Source organism: Pleurodeles waltl, chromosome 6, assembly GCF_031143425.1.
Source record: "Pleurodeles waltl isolate 20211129_DDA chromosome 6, aPleWal1.hap1.20221129, whole genome shotgun sequence".
Classification (NCBI taxonomy): Eukaryota; Metazoa; Chordata; class Amphibia; order Caudata; family Salamandridae; genus Pleurodeles; species Pleurodeles waltl.
In genome coordinates this window covers 1,249,742,735-1,249,759,314 of record NC_090445.1, presented here as the reverse complement: position 1 = coordinate 1,249,759,314, position 16,580 = coordinate 1,249,742,735, and the positions used below count along the sequence as shown (strand labels likewise).

At 45.7% G+C, this 16,580-nt stretch overlaps 1 protein-coding gene across 1 annotated transcript in view; it reads left to right on the top strand.

Annotated features, from left to right (window-relative positions):
* The first annotated feature begins 10,992 nt into the window (after nt 1–10,992).
* Nucleotides 10,993–16,580, top strand: part of AIFM2 (AIF family member 2) — a 409,481-nt gene continuing 403,893 nt past the window's right edge. The window contains exon 1 of the mRNA XM_069240557.1: nt 10,993–11,294. The gene's annotated coding sequence lies outside the window, so the exon portion shown is untranslated. The remainder of the gene's footprint in view (nt 11,295–16,580) is intronic.

The following is a 16,580-nucleotide window of genomic DNA, read 5'->3' as shown; positions in this document are numbered from 1 at the left end:
CGGCGAGCACCGTTTCACGCATCCTCGTAGTGCCTGTTTCTGGCACTTCTCCGGGTGCTACCTGCTTCAGTGAGGGCTCTTTGTCTTGCTCGACGTCCCCTCTCTCTGCAGGTCCAATTTGCGACCTCCTGGTCCCTCCTGGGCCCCAGCAGCGTCCAAAAACGCCAAACGCACGATTTGCGTGTAGCAAGGCTTGTTGGCGTCTTTTCGGCGGGAAAACACTTCTGCACGACTCTCCAAGGCGAGAGGGATCCGTCCACCAAAGGGGAAGTCTCTAGCCCTTTTCGTTCCTGCAGAAACCTCAGCTTCTTCTGTCCAGTCGAAGCTTCTTTGCACCCGCAGCTGGCATTTCCTGGGCATCTGCCCATCTCCGACTTGCTTGTGACTTTTGGACTTGGTCCCCTTGTTCCACAGGTACCCTAGATTGGAAATCCACAGTTGTTGCATTGCTGGTTTGTGTCTTTCCTGCATTATTCCTCTAACACGACTCTTTTGTCCTTAGGGGAACTTTGGTGCACTTTGCACTCACTTTTCAGGGTCTTGGGGAGGGTTATTTTTCTAACTCTCACTATTTTCTAATAGTCCCAGCGACCCTCTACAAGGTCACATAGGTTTGGGGTCCATTCGTGGTTCACATTCCACTTTTGGAGTATATGGTTTGTGTTGCCCCTATCCCTATGTTTCCCCATTGCATCCTATTGTAACTATACATTGTTTGCACTGTTTTCTAAGACTATACTGCATATTTTTGCTATTGTGTATATATATCTTGTGTATATTTCCTATCCTCTCACTGAGGGTACACTCTAAGATACTTTGGCATATTGTCATAAAAATAAAGTACCTTTATTTTTAGTATAACTGTGTATTGTGTTTTCTTATGATATTGTGCATATGACACTAAGTGGTACTGTAGTAGCTTCACACGTCTCCTAGTTCAGCCTAAGCTGCTCTGCTAAGCTACCATTATCTATCAGCCTAAGCTGCTAGACACCCTATACACTAATAAGGGATAACTGGGCCTGGTGCAAGGTGCAAGTACCCCTTGGTACTCACTACAAGCCAGTCCAGCCTCCTACAATGTGAGATTTGACATAGTCAACTACTTCTGGAGGGGGCACCCAAGCTGTTGACCTGGGATGGATGATGTCCCCTGGTTCGAAAGTTAAGAGTTTTGGTTGTTTACTGGCGGAGGTGTGATGGGTTTCTGCTTTTTGCTTGCGTGGACGCTGTGCGTCTTCCAGTGAAGAGCTCTGTGAGAAAGTTCCCTCAGATTCCTCTGCGATCGCTTCAGAGGGAATACTGTAGGGGTGTTCATCAGATAGGGAGGCTGCAAGCTTCTCAAATGCCTCAGAATGAGATTCTTTATTCAGCATGGTAGCGACTTTCGTCCCCCTTATCATGGCCGCAGAGGAAGGAATCAGCCCTGCTGTTGAGCAAACCCATAAATGTGATGTTTTTAAGGAGTAATATCCTTGGCTAAGGCTTCATTAACAGTCTGGCACACTCCGGCGTCCAGAGCTTGCACTAGATTTTGCTCAAACAAGCTTGATTGCCCATCATCATAGTAATAACTCTCCTCACCTTCCTGGTATTCGTCATACATGATGGTATTTGCAATACAGAATTATGCAAAATTAATAAATGTTGCCAGGGCCCCAAAAGGTCACCAACCAGGGTCATAGAGCCCCACATGGGAGTAAAGGGGAAGCCAGGCAGGGCACACAGAATAAAAACCCTAAATCAGGTCAGATATATAGTTCAAGTGTGGAGGAAGGACCTGATAAGCAGCTCTGGGCAAAGCCTCTGGTGAATTTTACAACCCTGGCAGAACTCAGTCTGTCAGGGCTTTCACAGGGAGCAGAAGGGCCTTGGGGGAGCCTCAGCATAAACACACACACGACTCAATGAGCAGAAAAGCATGAATGCCTCAAGCGCGTCCAAAGGCTAAAAATAGAAAGAGGACTGCGCAGCAAAAAGCCGCACAATCCTCGCTCCCAAACTCCTGCTCCACATACACGGGGTGGCAGGTAGCTCCCGATATAGATCAATAAAATTACAATAAAAGTATACAGTTGTAAACGAGCAGGTGTGCATAAACGCGCTCGCATAGCAGTACACCAATTACACAGCAGCAAAGAAAGAGGATATGTTTTGTTATACCCAGATTTTATAGGGCTTGTCGCTATGGTTAGTCATGTGTTATACATGGGTTCATGGGATATACAGTATTTAAAAAAGTTATTTCGAACTGGCTGCTGTAAAAAATAAAGCGTAGAAAGAGAAGCATAATCGGAGCCTCCGGTCCTGAAACAGAATTACAAATTTGCTAGCATTCGCGCCAAGAATTTTCAATTCTATTAAGCACACGGAGGCGAGGATTGTGCCTCTCTTTCTTTACTACTCAAAAAACAGCAGCCAATCACAAAACACAAAACAGAAAAAACTTCAACTACGTTTCCCATTATGCTTAGCACAATATGTCCACCAATCACATCTCTCTTGACTGTATTAGAGTCCTTAACACCATCTTGAACTCCTCATTCTTTGCTCGGAGGGACTGTATCTTGGTCCATGAACTGCCTACAACCAACTTGCAGGACATCAACATGATGAATCTTCTTGAAATGTTTCGGTCCATCCCGATATCAAACTCGGACACATCAACCTCGTGTTGACCAAGTCCTTTTTTCATTCCGCTTTTTGTTCTAATGCTAAGAAACAAGACAGCACATTAAGATAACTTCCACTACATCACTGTGAAATTATAATGTGATAAATTATAAATTGGATAACGTTGATATTACACATACAATACTCTTTATATATTGACTTAATCATACATTATCAGATCAACAACTGGGTGGGATAATCTTCGCCTCCGTGTCCTTAACAGAATTGAACATTTTTGGTGCGAATGTTAGCAAATTGTTCATTCTATGACAGTACCGGAGGCTCAGATTATGCTAGTTCAAAGCTGACTGAAAAACTCTTGTTGCAATATCACCCACCGGTTCATAATAAAACTGATTCAAATTAGAATCTGAAGACCAATCAGCTGATTTCATAAAATCCTGCACTGTCACTACCATCTCAACAGACTTGGAAGTCATTGCTCCTCTAATCGAATGAGCCCAAACTGCTTAATATCAATCCCTGCATTGACCATCACTCCTCTTAACTATCTGGCAATGGTGGCAGTAGACACTGGTTTGAAAGGTTTTTGCAATGAAATCAGTAATTGAGCTTCCACATCTGATCTGAGTATTCTAGTACATTCTTCAAATTGCTTCAAGCATTTTACAACACACAATTTTGTACTGAAAGGGTATGCAAAGTACTCTATACATGCAGACATCGTTTTTGTCCTTCTAGTAATATTGAAAGAGACACCTTCCGGTGTAAACACTCTACCTGCAAGGTCCAGAGCTTTCACATCTGAAGATCATCGACATGCTGCAAGGCATAAAAGCATTGCTAATTTGGCCAATATTTGTTTCCTAGTCAAATAAATGTTCTCTGGCCATCTCTCAAACAACTTAAGCACTAGGCTGACATCCCACAGAAACGCATATTTTGGATTCGGAGGATTAGATACTCGAATGCCTTTAAGAAGCTTAGAAAGGACGGGATGCATTCCAACTGGATTACTATTGACTTTAACGTGTCCTGCTGAAATGGCGGAACAAAACTTATTTACTGACCTATAAGAGAGGCCCTTCGCCGCTTTCTGCAATAAAACATTTACTATTTCCACTATCTCTGCTGCCACGGGATCCACATGCCTTCCCAAGCACCAACCCCACCAAGCTCTCCATGCCGATGAGAATCTCTTCCTAGTAGACGGTGCCCACGCTCTACTGATAAAGCCTTGCCCGAAAGGCCTGGCAAGCATCACCGTTGCCTGAAAGCCTCCAGGCCATCAGATGCAACTGCCTCTCCACTACTTGAGGGTGCAGTTATCCTTGGGGTCCTGTTAGAAATGGGGTCTTTGGTTGGCAGTCAGATTGCCCCGTGTCCAAGCAAGGACCCTCACTCTAGTCAGGGTGAGTCACACACAATCTAAATTATCTGGTAGCTTGGCACTGAGCAGTCAGGCTTAACTTAGAAGGCAATGTGTAAAGTATTTGTGCAATAAATCATGCAATAACACAGTAGAACACCACAAAAATACACCACACAGTGTTTCGAAAAATATATAATATTTATCTGGTAAGATGCAGGTCAAAACGATTAAGATGCAAAAAGTATATGTTGATATATCACTGTAAAATGATGTAAAGTGTCTTTAGTCTCTTAAAAAGCAGCAAGTGGCTCTTGCAAGTACAAAGTACCTTGTTTGTGTTCAAATTCTCCACAAGGGACCGCAGAGGAGGAGATCCGTGGAAAACGGGGAGGTGTGTGTCGGTTTGTCTGGTGCACACAGACGATGAGTTGTTTAGTTTTCATGCCAGGCAGCCTTTGCGTTGATTTCTAGCGCTTAGACTGGGATCCTCTTTGGGTTGCGGGGGTTTCGGACGCCCCAGGGTCGATGCGTTGAAATCCGGCACTTCCAGGACGACGTCACAGAGGCTGCGCCGATCCGGTGGGCGATGGCTTGGCTTTGAGTCGATCCAGTGGGCCGTACGTCGAATTTCCAGTCGCAACGCTGGCGCTGCATCCATCTTCTCCTTGCGAAGTCAGGCTGCGGCGTTCCGGTTCGGCGTGCAGTGATTTTCTCACCGCAATGCAGGCTGTGTGTCGTTTCTTGCAGGCTATGCGTAGATTTTCGCTGCACAGGGAGTTCTCTTGCAGGAAGGAAGTCTTTTTGGTCCTGAGACTTCAGGGAACAGGAGGCAAGCTCTATCCAAGCCCTTGGAGAGCCCATCTCAGCACAGCCAGAGAGCAGCTAGGCAGCAGGGCAACAGCAGGGTAGCAGTCCTTTGCAGAAAAGCAGTCAGGCGAGTCCTTTGGGCAGCCAGGCAGTTCTTCTTGGCAGGTTGCAGGTTCTGGTTCAGGATCTATTTTTCCAGGAAGTTTCTTGATGAAGTAGAGTGTCTACCTCAGAAGTGTCGGACCCTGCTTAAATACCAAAATGTGCTTTTGAAGTGGAGGAGACTTCAAAGAGTGGCTTAGAAGTGCACAGGGTCCCTTTCCAGTTCCATCCTGTCTGCCAGGGTCCCAGACGGGGGTGTGGCAGTCCTTTTTGTGAGGGCAGGCTACTGTCCTTTGACATACAAGTGTCAAGCCCTCCACCCTCCTAGCCCAGGAAGACCCATTCAATATGCAGATGTATGCAAGTGTGACTGAGCATCCTGTGTTTGGGGTTGTCCGAGTGAATGCACAAGGGAGTTGTCAACTAAACCTAGCCAGATGTGGATTGTAAGGGCACAAAAGGATTTAAGCGCAGAGAAATGCTCACTTTCTAAAAGTAGCATTTCTAAAACAGTAATATAAAATCCAACTTCACCATGAAGCAGGATTTTGTATCACCATTCTGGCCATACTAAATATGACCTGTCTATTTCTCTCAGATCAGGATCTACTACTCAAACAGTATATGAGGTATATTGGTATCCTATGAAAGGAGCAGGCTTCACAGCAGTGTAAAAACGAAGGTAGGAGTTTTACACTACCAGGACTTATAGAACACAAATGTTCATGTCCTGCCTTTTACCTACTTAGCACCCTGCCCTATGGGCTACCTAGGGCCTACCTTAGGGGTGACATATATAGAAAAAGGGGAGTTTAAGGCTTGGCAAGTACTTTTAAATGCCATGTTGAAGTGGCAGTGAAACTGCACACACAGGCACTGCAGTGGCAGGCCTGAGACATGGTTAGGGGGCTACTTATGTGGGTGGCACAACCAGTGCTGCAGCCCACTAGTAGCATTCAATTTACAGGCCTTGGGCACATGTAGTGCACTTGACTAGGGACTTACAAGTAAATTAAATAAGCCAATTGGGTATGAGCCAATGTCACCATGTTTTAGGGACAGAGCATATGCACGTTAGCACTGATTAGCAGTGGTAAGGTGCGCAGAGTCCTAAAGCCAGCAAAAATGAGGTCATAAAAAGGGAAGGAGGAAGGCAAAAAGTTTGGGGATGTCCCCGCAGAAAGGCCATTTCCAACAGGTCCCAATAGCATCTCCGGTAACCACGAAAGGAGCAGGGGAGAGTCACAGGCTAGCTCTAGAAGGAATGGAAACCACGGTTGCGCCTTCCAAACCAGAGTGATCAACACCACTTCCGCTGCCTGCTTCTTGCTTTGAGTCGCTACTCTCGGTATCATGGCAAATGGGGGAAAAGGCATATTTGAGCTCCCCTGACCAGTCGTAGGAAAAGGCATCTGTGGCTCTTGCGATAGGGTCCGGCATCCATCTGAAGAACTCCTCCTGCTGTCGATTCAGGCAGGAGGCAAAGAGATCTATCTTGCACTGACCCCATACCTCTTGGGTCAACTGTAATAGTTGGGAAAAGAAGCTTCCAGTCGCTGTGATCCCTGAGATACCTGGAGTTCCAGTCACCTATTACATTGGTCTGTCCCGGAATATACTCTGCTACCACTACCAGCGTGTGGGACAAGCAATACTGCCAGAAATCCTTGGCTATCTCCGCTAGAAGGGACGATCTTATACCCCCCAACCTGTTGATATAGCGGACTGCTGAGATGTTCTCCATCCTTAACAGAATGGAGCACGAGAATTTCTTGGAAGGCAAGGTCCTGATTGCAAAGGATCCTGCTAGTAACTCTAGACAGTTGATATGAAGCCACAGCTCCTGTTGAGACCATCTGCCCCCCATTGAGATGTCCCCGCATCAAGTTCCCCAACCCCACCGACTGGCATCTAACTCTATTATCGCATCCGGTTGGGAACTGAAAATAGCTCTGCCAATCCAGGCATTCACCTGCATCAGCCACCACCTGAGTTTGGTCCTGGCCTCCTCTGACAGGGAAACTTGCTCTGAATACGCCAAACCTCTCTGCAGGTGTTGAATCTTGAGCCTCTACAGGGCTCGGTAATGTAAAGGCCCTGGGAATATTGCCTGAATCGAGGACGTTAAAAGGGCCATGATGCGTGCTATTTTTCTCAGGGACAGTGAGCGATGCGCTAGGACCTCCCTCAACTCCCTCTTGATGTCTCGAAGTTTGAACCGGGGAAGGATCAGTTGTGATGTTTCCAAGTTGATCACAAACCCCAGGAACTCCACTGCTCTGGTGAATACAAGGCTCTACTTGTCCTCGTTTATAACAAATCCCAAGTCCTGCAAGGGAGATATTGTCATGAAACCGTGTTGCTTCACCAACTCTTGGGACTGAGCCATGATCAAAATATCGTCGAGGTATATTATCATCCGAATCCTCTTCTATCGCAAGTGAGCTACCACCGGCTTGAGCAGTTTGGTGAAGCACCAGGGTGCTGATGAAAGTTCGAAAGGCAGGACCAAATATTCCAGCCATTTGTCTCTCCATCTGAATTGGAGGAACCTCCAGTGAGGATGCCAAATGGGAATTGTTAAATAAGCGTCCTTCAGATATAGACACATCAACCAGTCTCCGGTCTGAAGCAAACCTGGCAGTTGATGAAGGCCCTCCACTTGAAGTGGTGATAAACAATGAAATAGTTGAACTCTGAGGTTTAGCAGTAAACGGTGTCCTCCTCCCCGCTTCTGTACAAGAAAAATATTGCTGCAAAACCCAGCCGGATGGGGTTCGCAAAAGTTCACGGCCTGTTTCTATATCAAAGCCTAGATTTCTAGATCTATAAAATTGGCCTCTTGTAGGGAAAAACACAGAGGAGGAGGAGGAGTCCGCTGACGTGGAGTCTGGTATAATTCTAAGCGAAAACCCTCCACAGTCTGCAATACCCATGCATCCTGAGTCACACGGTGCCAATTGTGTAGAAAGAATTGCACTCAACCCCCCAACTGGATGAGAGAGGAATCCAGAAGTCTTACCTGTTCAAAAACTTGCTGGGGTGCTATTCCTTGCACCTCCTCACTGGCCTCTGCGCTGTTGGAAGCAGGAGGGGAAGAAGGTGCCACCTCGGGGGTAGTCCTACCCACGATTAAAGGATCATCTTTAGGGACCTTGAAAGTATGCCCGGCCTGACGAGCGGCCCCAGCCTCGCTGGCCCGGCCAAAAAGGCCAGAGTGAAACACTTTTTATACATTTGCTTGCGGCTTGTCCAGTGTTGTAAATGTAGTGACATACTTTGGAATATCTTTTCACAAATGTGTCGCCGAAGAGGCGACCTTCGGCCAGGGGGCCCACATCAGCAGCAGCAAGTTCCGTCAAATTAGAGTCAATCCTCATGAGGAGGGATTTGTGCCTTTCTGACGATATGGCACACTTGGCGTTGCCTAGCAGGCATAACGCCCTTTGAGTCCACTCGGCCAGGGTGTGGGGGTCGATAGGAGCGCCAGGTTCTTTGGCTCTCAAAGCCATTTCAAGGATTTTCGCCAGGGGACCCAATAAATCCAGAAGCTTATCCTGGCAGGAGCGCAAGGCTTGGTCGATCCCCTTCTTCGAACCGGCTCCTCAGCGTTAGCTGTCTATCAATTATTACAGCCCCCGTGTAAAAGGAAGATGCTTGGACAGCCACAAAAGTGAGGTAGATAAAGCAATCGACGAGCATGACCTCCCCTCCAATGCAGGGCCAACTCTGTTAATGCAGCCTGAGTACGGCATCTGCCGCGCTGACAGGAAGCCAAGAATGCGAAGAATGCACGAAATTACCGACGTCCTGTTGGTGCGTTGGAGGATGAGAAATCAACGTAGGACTGCACGTAGCCTAATCCTACTAGGATAGCCCAATTGAACTACATGCTCGTCCTTGGCTCTCCGCCCAGGCCTGACGAGGGGAAGGCTCTGGGTCGGCGCTGACTGGCCATGTCGAAGGGGGAATCTTTCAAGAGACAACCCAGCGTGTGTCGCGCTGCAAATTACTCACCTGCTAAGTCGCTCCTCCGCCACCCGGCTGAGGAATCAGCCAGCTGGAGTGAGGTGGAACACACAGAAAAGCAGACGCTCTGCAGCCCGTGAGCCAGCCTATCACACCTAATGATCACCGCGTGGTCAAGTATGTCATAATGATCGCGGCGCGGTCAAGTATGAAATAAACATATATGACGGTATTCCCAACCAAACAGATAGATATTGTAAGGGAAGTGTTGAAACAGATATCCTAATTAGAAATTATTAATGAATGTTTATGTGTTTTGAATAATAAAAAGTTCATAGAGAAATTAACTGTTGAAAAACTTAATGTGCACATTTGCCCACGGAGAGTGGCAGCCACTTGTACGAATTTGTACTAAAATGATTAAAATGCGTGAAATAATGAAAATATGTAATAATAATGTAGTAGTATGTCATATTGAGGAGTATAACCTATGTTTTGCATTATATTGTAGAGTTAACTTAGCCGAACTTGTGGCCTAGTCTTTCCAGGCCTCATGCAGAAGCTGAATTAATAGATGCACAATGTAGAAGTAGCTGGTGCATTGAACTGACCGTGAACTGTTTGCTGTTTAATAAAAATGTACCGACTGACAGGAGATGAGCAAACCAAATCGCAACATATGTTGTGTAGAGCAACCAGACAAGATGTACTTTCCCAGGACTCAAACAATAGAGACACTGACTGGAGTGGAAGATGCAACATTTTCGATACCTGAAGAGCCAAATGATGAGGACATTGGGACATTGTACAGTGAACCAATCAAAGAACTGAGAACGGCCAAATATTAGAATTCATAGACTTGAAAAAGTAATATTATTAGTTAGGGTAATAACTGGTGATTGACTGACCAATTAGGAATTAGGAAGATGGACTGAAAAACTCTAATAAAAAGTCATGACTAGGGGATAAAACTTCAGATGTAAGGAGAGAATTGATGACGTCAAGAGACGCGATTCGAGATTCTGTCATTGGACTTATGCGCTTGATAGCCTGATGCATTTCTGATCGATTGATGACCTGAAGACGAAGACTGACTTTGTTGCTGATCCATTGCGGATAGGTAGCTATGACAATGTGACTGATTAACTTTTGTGCCTTTCTTTCTAGGTACCAACTGCGCTGTTTAATTAATTTTTCTCCAAGCTAGATGTTTTCCAAATTCACGTTTCTAAATTGTTTTCGCAAGAAGTCCCACATGTTAAATGCTAATCTCAGTTAGGTAAGGTTCCTTTGGGTGACGTTGACGGTGCCAAATGACTGACGAACTGATTGCTGAGCTCTGCTATTGATGCTGTTATATTGTCTTTGTTGGCATATGCTAAAGCATTCAGGCATATGTTTTCTCAAGTTCTGGTTAGATTATGTTATTGGTGGTCATTAATAAACTAATTCTGAGCTGATTGAATAAAGTTTGAATTAACTGATGCATTAGAATTGTAATTAATTAATTAAATAAATAAAATTGTTAAAACGTATATTGAGTTGTGGTTATTCATGAAATGTTGATATAATTCTCCAATGATTAATGTTTCCCTAAATGGTTGTTGATTGGTTATAGTGCATTCTAAAGCACTGGTCACCACATGACTAGGATACTCCATGCGATCCAAAAGGTTCATCAGCCCATATGAGTCCCCTTGTAAGTTTACTTATTAAGGACCAGGCGCGCTAGCAGAAGTGAGAGGCACTTACCTTGTCTGATCGAGCAGCACAGAAAGAGGAGTTCAAGATGGTGTTAAGGACTCTGATAGAGTCTAGTGAGAAGCGTTTGGTGGACATATTGTACTAAGCATAATGGGAAATGTAGTTGAAGTTTTTTTCTGTTTTGTGATTGGTTGTTGTTTTTTTGAGTAGGAAAGAAAGAGAAGTATAATCGGAGCCTCAGTCCTGACAGAATTCTATTTTTCTGCAGTTCTTTGTAAACGTTTATTTTTCAACTAGTCTCAAATTTGTTAAGTCTTTATTTGAGCGTAAAAAACAAGCGACAAACCTCCACCGACACGTCGATTGCCTCGTGACCAGCAGATAGCAAGTAGGTGCAGATCTCCACACGGTGGCAGCACAGATACACAGCGCTGCTTCCTTCCTTAGTAACCTCTTCGCCAGATGATCAACCCAGGGCTCATATCCTGCTAAGAGTCATCACTCTCGCTGCTGAGTCACGGTTGCTCTGCAAAATAAATCTGTTGAAGAAGCTCTGCCAGTAGGTCCTCGCTTCCATTCTGTTAAACTCTTTTAGAAGCCTCCGACTCGATCCGAATTTACATCACAGAAGAAAGCACCCACTTTCTTAGTTTCCAGGTCTTCGCTCAAGATCCACGTTACTTGTTTACAAATCTAAATTTTCCAGGTAGGCAAATGTCGCCCTTCTTCACTGTCATCAATAAACATGGGTGGTTCAGGCAGAAACGCATATTTTTTCACTAGTAGTAGCGTGGCAGACTTGGTAGGCTGGTTCTGGGACCGGGTGAAAAGAGGAACTAGAACATTGTGCTCGCGGTGTGCTGTTACAAGCGTTTGCTTTAAATTAGAGTTAAGTGCAAAATTAACCCGTCACATGCCGCGTGAGTTTTCAGCAGGCTGCGCACAATATAGAAAAGCGTTTACCAGCTGTATACTGTTTTTTAGAATAGAAAACTTTCTGCAGAAGCAAAGTTTGATACAAATAGTGAGTTATCAGCCACGTGCTTCTGCTCTTAAAGAAACATGGGGACAACTGCTATAAGACACTGGGCTCAAAACCCAGCAACATTTTTGTTGGGTTCATGCCTGGGTTCTTCAGAGGAAAAGTACCAGCGTTGACTTTCTTTTCATTTTTTTCATTTCAGACACATTTAGTCGCTGATGGTATTGAGTGTGACCACAGGAGGGTGGGGTTTGCAGATGGTGCCATGGCACAGGGGCCACACTCCATAGTGGCTGTAGTAGCGAGCAGTGGTGGCCGGTAATTTTCAGGAGGGAGGGGGGCAGGCTGGAAGCACACTTACTTACATTCATTCATTCACACTCATCCATTCACAACATGCATCAATATTCAAACATACATGCATGCACCAAACATTCATTTTAAAAACACGCACACACTTACCTTCAGCTCGGAGGCCAGAGGAGGACTGGGACTGCTACCTTCCCTCCCGGTCCCAGCTTCGTCATAGAATGAGAAGGGGTCAGTGAGACTCTGACCCTGCCCCGCCCCACTCTGTGACGAGGTGTCACTGATTGACACTCGCCCTGGACGCTTCAGGGCTTAAACCTGAAGTGCCCAGGTCAAAGTCAATGGGTGACGCTTGGCTCGAGGCACCTTTTCTGACCCGAGGGGGTCACGCCCATAGGAGCTGTGACCTCTTTAGCCCAGCAAAGTTCAGCTCAGGCAGCCAGGAGTCTGTGCAAATTGTGCATGTCTCCCTCCTGGCTGCCTGAGCTGAACATGAAGAGTCTATCAGGCTGATCTTTGCTCAGCCTGACAGGCACTCATCGTGAGGGGCAAAAGGTGGGAGGGGGGGCGTTGCCCTTCCGCCCTAAAGGATGGGCTGCGGCTGGTAGCGAGGCAAAGATGCCATGTGCCCTGGTGCAGTCAAGGAAACCGACCCCTCTGACTGCTGTTGAGTAGTTAAATACAGCACTTAACAGAGTTCAAACAGCCCGCTTCCTCTGCACCTGCTCCACCAATGCTAACTACATCCCTGAGTGGTTCTCTTTGTGGTAATTTTAGGGAGCTCAATTGTTTTGGAGTATGGGCACTCGCAAACATTTCCCCAGGAACCACAAAGTTTGGTCACTGACGTGACGGAGGACTGCATTGATGCCAGCAGGGTGGCAGTCAGGGTTTGGGGGTGTAAGATGGGTGTAGGGGAAGCGTAGTATATACATCTAGTGTCTGAATTGCGCAATGTGAAACCATAAACTTCTGATTAATCCCAGCTTCTCCACTTAACTGAATTGTGTGATCCTAGGCAGTTGTTTAATTTCACTTTCCCTCCTTTGTTTATTATTACATATCAGGATTTCCAAATCCATGTGTGCTGTACAAAGCCTTCTGCTATGGTTGATTTAGTAAACCATAATGTTATGCATGTATAATATAAACCCAGGCTACCCAAAAGTGCACATAACAACTGACTTGCCTCTTACAGACTTCATCATATTTTTACTCTTCTGCTGCAAGATGTCTTAAACATGAATGTATTTCTAAATGCAAGCTGTTTCTTTGACTTAAATGAACCTTAGAATAAATACTTGTCTGTTAATTTGACATCTTTTTTGGGTCGAGCCTGCGTCGCATGCGCTTGCACATGCGTTTCGCTTGCAAGACGCTTTAGGAATTAGAAAAGGGCTCGGAGCTCCGTTGACGTGATGTCAGTTGTCTTTCATTGGTTTGTGGGCTTGCCTGTTAAAATCTGCTTGCTTTCATTAGTTGAAGGCATGCATACGTCATGCCTTGTCCGGTGGTTAGCCCTACTGGAGCGCAGTTACCAAGTACTGGAAACATGCAAGGCTTGCTGTTTCCCGTCAGGTTTGTGGGCTAGTTTTGATTTTTTGTTTGCAGCACGATCTCGCTTGGCAGAAGTCGAGCGCTTTGCCTAACATCGACCCTGTTACAGTTCACTCGTAATGAAACCTATCGGTAAAAGTGCCACTAAAGTTAAAGTTAATTGAGATTTTCCTAGCCTTGGTGTCAGAAAGGCTAGATTTTATTAAAGACAAGGAGGCGAGTATTATGCTTTTCTTTTCATGCTTTATTTCAACAGCAGCCAAGAACTACAAATCCCAGAATCCCTGGGAAAAAAACTACTAAACTGCATCACAATGGGGTCCTCCAATCACACGAGGAGCCCTATAATAACTATCTTGACTGAGAGCAACAAGCCCTCTTTTCTTGCGAAAGTCAGTCAATATAACGATGCGAAAATAAGAACAGTAGACCATAAAGAGTCAAAAATGCGGAAAGTATGTCCAAAGCGAAAGTCTTGAGGGAAGGATGACCTTGTGTAGATCCTGGTGGTTGAAGAGGAAATCCAGAAGGGCCAGCTGGAGAATGCTGGTCAGACAGTAGCGTTGCTGTTGGTTGCGGTTGAGGCAACTAGAATAAAAGAACAGGGAGGGTTAGAAGAGGCGGGATAATACTCGCCTCCTTGTCTTTAATAAAATCTAGCCTTTCTGACACCAAGGCTAGGAAAATCTCAATTTTATTACAAGACAGGAGGCTCATATTATGCTTGTTCAAAGCAATGAAACAACATTTTGCATAGGATGATCAACTGGTTTACAATAGAACGTTCTAAATGTATTGACGTTAGACCAGTCTGCAGATCTAAGGATATCCTGTAAACTGGCCCCGGCAAAAAAGGCCTTAGAAGCCGTAGCTCCTCTAACAGAATGGGCACCATAAATGGCAATAGGGACGCCAGCCAAATTCATCAACCACCTGAGCCAGCGGGCTAAAGTGGGAGAAGAGACAGGTTTATGGGGTTTTTGATAAGAAATCAGTAGTTGAGAAGAAGAGGATGTCCTGAGATCTGCAGTTCGTGAAACGTACGTTTTTAAGCAATTAGCCACACACAACTTAGGTTGGGAGGGAAAAAAGGGATAAAGGACAGAAGATAAATTAGTCTTGGTTCGTCTAGCCACATTGAAACACACACCGAAGGCAGAAAAATGAAAGGAGGAAACATCCAAAGCTTTAACATCCGAAACTCGTTTGATAGAGACCAAACAGAGGAGCATAGTAATTTTTGCAGATAAGTATTTTAACGAAAGTTCTGAATTATCGGGCCAAGAAAGAAGAAGATGAAGGACGGAATTTACATCCCACATAGAGTTATATTTGGGGTTTGGAGGTTTGGAAAAACGTATTCCTTTTAATAGGCGGCAAACTAAGGGATGCTCTCCCACCGGTCTACCGTCCACTCTGACGTGTTCTGAAGAAATTGCTGACCTATATGTATTGACGGTACGATACGCCTTGCCCTGAGAGGCTAAGGAAGCTAGGAAATTTACAATTAAGGTAACGTCAGCTGAAACGGGATTGGAATCCCTGTCCACACACCAGCTGCACCATACTGCCCAGGCTGCTTGATAAACCTTCGAGGTGCCCGGAGCCCAGGATTGTTGAATGAATTGGACAGCCTGTTGCGAAATTCCTGGGGTTCTCCAGGAAGCCCCGAAACTCTCCAAGCTATGAGGGATAGGGAACCCTGTATTATGAGGTTGTGAGGATGTCCCTGGGGATCCAGGAGAAGGTCTGGGAAAGGGAGGATGAGAACTGGAAGATCTGACGAGAGTTCCAAAAGGGTCGGAAACCATGGTTGGGCTTGCCAAAATGGGGTAATTAATACTAGGGAGGAACCCTAACGGCAGACATGTGCTAGGACCCGAGCAATAAAAAGGAAGGGTGGAAAGGCGTACAGGAGAGAAGGAGGCCACGGTTGGAGAAAAGTGTCGGTAGCTAATGCTAAGGGATCTGGTCTCCAACTGAAGAATTTGGGAAGCTGGGAGTTGAGTCTTGAGGCAAAGAGGTCTATGAACATGGTGCCGAGTATAGAAGAAAGACGCTTGAATATAGAAGGGTGAAGTCGCCAATCGCTTGAATCGTGGGAATGCCTTGAGAACCAATCGGCCACCACATTGAGATTGCCTGGGAGATATTCTGCCCTTACTGAAATATTTTTGTGTAGACAAAACTCCCACAGACTCTTGGCCAAGAGAGCTAACGGTTTGGAGCGAGTCCCGCCCAGACGGTTTATGTAAGTTACTGCCGATAGATTGTCCATTCTGAGAAGAATGGAACATTTTACTTTGTCTTTGGTAAAGGATTGGATGGCAAAGGAACCTGCAAGCATCTCTAAACAGTTTATGTGCATTGACGACTCCTGAAGAGACCATGGTCCGCCAGTCGAGTGTGGACCACATCTTGCGCCCCATCCTGTCAGACTTGCATCTGACTCTAAGACAAGATCTGGGGCGGCAGAGAAAATCGTTCTCCCGTTCCAGGCGTCTAAATGACTCATCCACCATGTGAGTTCTTCCCTGGAGTCCGCATCGAGAACCACCTGATCCGAATATGACAGACCCTGTTGAAGGTGTCGAATTTTTAGCCTTTGAAGAGCTCTGTAATGAAGAGGGCCTGGAAATATGGCCTGGATGGAAGAGGAAAGGAGGCCTACAAGACGAGCCAGAGCCCTTAGGGAAGTACAAGGTAGCGACAGAGCATGACGAATTTCTTTCTTTATCAAAGAAACCTTGTCCTGGGGAAGTTGGAGAATTGACTCGACGGTGTTGACGAGGAATCCCAAGAACTCGAGAGTTTGAGAAGGAACAAGGGATGACTTTTGGAAGTTTATAAGGAATCCCAATTGCGAGAGGAGATCCAGACAAATTTTTAGATGGGATGTTAGGGAAGACTGGTCTTGGGCCATCAATAGGAAATCGTCGAGGTAGACAATAAGGCGTATCCCTTGAGCCCTGAGAGAGGCTACCACAGGTTTGAGTATCTTGGTGAAGCACCAAGGGGCAGAAGACAGACCGAAAGGAAGAGTTTTGAAACGGAAGAAAGAATGCTCCCACCGGAATTGGAGAAATTTCCTGAATGAAGGATGCACTGGTACCGAGAGGTAGGCGTCCTGGAGATCTATGCGAA